The 2,580-nt window shown below is 42.3% G+C and overlaps 1 pseudogene; it reads right to left on the bottom strand.

Annotated features, from left to right (window-relative positions):
- Positions 1-1,462: 1,462 nt before the first annotated feature.
- Positions 1,463-1,873, bottom strand: LOC102831409 (annotated as a pseudogene).
- Positions 1,874-2,580: the final 707 nt, after the last annotated feature.

Genomic DNA, 2,580 nt, shown 5'->3' with positions numbered 1-2,580 from the left:
CGATTAGTAACCACTATGCTACCAGAGCTCTCTCTCTCTCTCTGCATATATATATATATGCAGAGAGAGAGAGAGAGAGAGAGAGAGAGCCCTGGTGTGGGATAAAGCACTGTTTGTTTGAACCACAAGGAAACCCTATACAGGGTAGCTATGAGTTGGAAAAAACTAGATGGCACTTAACAACAACATATATATATGAGATATACAAATACCCTTACTAAAAATATTTTAAAACTTAGACAGAGGAAACTAGACACAGTCTTACTCCTTTTTGGCCATGGTTCTGTTTCTTCTCCAATTAGGTTGGGTGTGTTTTTCCTGTTCTTTTTATCTTAGCATTTATATCTGTGGGGAAAAATTAGGAACAATTAATAATGCCATTTATTGAGTGTCTGCTATGTGAGTGCCTGCTTACCCTTTCAACAACACTCTTTAAGGAAGATTCCATTATCTTCATGTACATATTAAGAGACAGACTGAAAGAGGAAAAATCATTTGTCCTGGGTAACACTGCCAGTGAATGGTGGCGTTCGCCTCTGATTAGTACACTTTCCAGGCTAACGCTAGGTTCAGCTGGGGAGGCATTCAAAATTACAGGTTCATCTGGGTTCAGAGCTTTCTTGAACTATTGAAACAAAGATTATGTCAAATCATGTCTAAATAAGAAACATCATTCGTTGGAGGAAGGCATTGTATTTCTCTCTGCATTCTGACCTCCATCTGCTCCCCAGTGGCCTAGTGTAATAAGTGTTGGATGGCTAACCTAAAAGTTGGTAGTTCAAACCCACCAGATGATGCAGTCTGCCCCTGTAGATATTTACAGCCTGGAAAACCCTAAGGAGCAGATCTACTCTGACCTATAGCATGGTGATTAGTTGGAATCTACTTGTCTGCAGTGGGTCTGGTTTGGTTTTATAGAGGTGGGAACATCCACTAACTGTTCAAGTCTCTATTCTTATCAAAAGCAGGAAATAGGCCCAGCAGGACATCTGGATCAGGCTTCTACATCTATCTTCCTTTTAGGGGAAGCAGAGCACATGACACCAACTTTGTCTGTGCAGTAAAGAGACGAAGGTTTATCTGGCTTATGATGATGTGTGCGACAGGCCAACAGTGCTCAAGCTTTCAGCAGTTTTCATAAGTGGACTCGCTGCAAGTCCAGAGTCCCCCACAGGCAAGCTTGTGCCTGTCCTAAGATTCAGATTCCAGTGGAGAGGTGGAGGGGCCCACTTTGGCCTCAGTTGCAATCAGCTTTCTCTATTCCAAGTTGCACCATAAATCTTCACATTATAGGGATTATCAAGCATGTGCCATGCCATTAATAAAGCTAATATTTTTGCCTTTTTTTGGCTGGTGATTCTTGTATTTTCTCACAGTCAGAATTCAGATACATTTTTATCTATCTATCTATCTATCTATCTATCTATCTATCTATCTATCTATCTATCTAGCCAGTTTGTGTTCATTGATGTATACCGTCAAGTATATCGTCAAGGCCTATGCTCAAGTCCTTGACGGTATACTTACGCAGCGGGTACAGGCGCTCCTTCCGCTGCTGTTTCTTGGTCTTCAGGTTCTTGCGCTTGTAGAGTCTGCAGCTCCTGGCTCACGTTTTCTTGGGCCGCAGATCCAGGTGTTTGTCCTTCTTACTCCTGTAGAACTTCCTGAGGTTCTCCTTCTGAGTCTAATTAATGACAGTTAGAACCCGGGCAATGGATTTGCGGACAACTCGGATTTTAGAGAGCTTGGACGCCGCACCGCCAGTCACTTTGGCGACACGCAGCTGGGACAACTTCACCTTCAGATCGTCCAGCTGTTTGAGCACTTCCTTCTTCTCCTCGTCGCGAAGGTCCTGTGCCTTGATCTTGGTCATGGCTGAGTGAAAAAACCGCGCCGAGGCCTAGGGAAAGAGTAAATATATTGTTTTGTTTTGTTTTTTCAGGTCAGAACTCCTGACTCCATTGCTAAGTCAGGAACTTTCTACTGTGAGATCTATTCTGTCGCGTTACCCTTGTTTTCATGAATCAGTGAATTGGCAGTACTCCTCAGTGATTTTGAGTTATATGCACAAATACACTTTAAACAACCCCAAAGATGAGCTGCCATTGAAAATATATTAATTTCACAGTTAACCAAGAGTCTGAAGATGGTGGCGTTTGGGGGAATTTTTGTTAGTTGTTGCCATACAGTGCTGTGGAGTTGGTTCCGACTCATAGCTACCCTGTATAGGGTTTCCGAGGACTGACTGGTTAGTTTGTACTGCCGAAATTGTGCTTAGTAATCCAGTGCTTATCCGACAGCGCCATGCCAGGACGTCAATGTTTGTTTAAGGGCCCAGAGTTTTAAAACTCAAAATTGCGTATTTAAATTCTGTCAGAAATATTTCATACATGTTAACAAAGTTAATTCTGGAAAAAAAATCAGTCTAGACATATTTAGTTATATTCCTAATTTTTTGTTGTTGTTGTTGGTAAGTGCTGTCAAGTCAGTTCTGACTTATAGGGACCCTCTGTAGGGTTTCTGAGGAGTGACTGGTGAATTTGAACTGCCAACCTCGCGGTTCAAACCGACCTTGATGTC

This window comes from Chrysochloris asiatica, unplaced genomic scaffold (assembly GCF_000296735.1).
Source record: "Chrysochloris asiatica unplaced genomic scaffold, ChrAsi1.0 scaffold00009, whole genome shotgun sequence".
Classification (NCBI taxonomy): domain Eukaryota; kingdom Metazoa; phylum Chordata; class Mammalia; order Afrosoricida; family Chrysochloridae; genus Chrysochloris; species Chrysochloris asiatica.
Note: the sequence above shows the minus strand (reverse complement) of the source record. Positions and strands in the feature narration are given on the sequence as shown.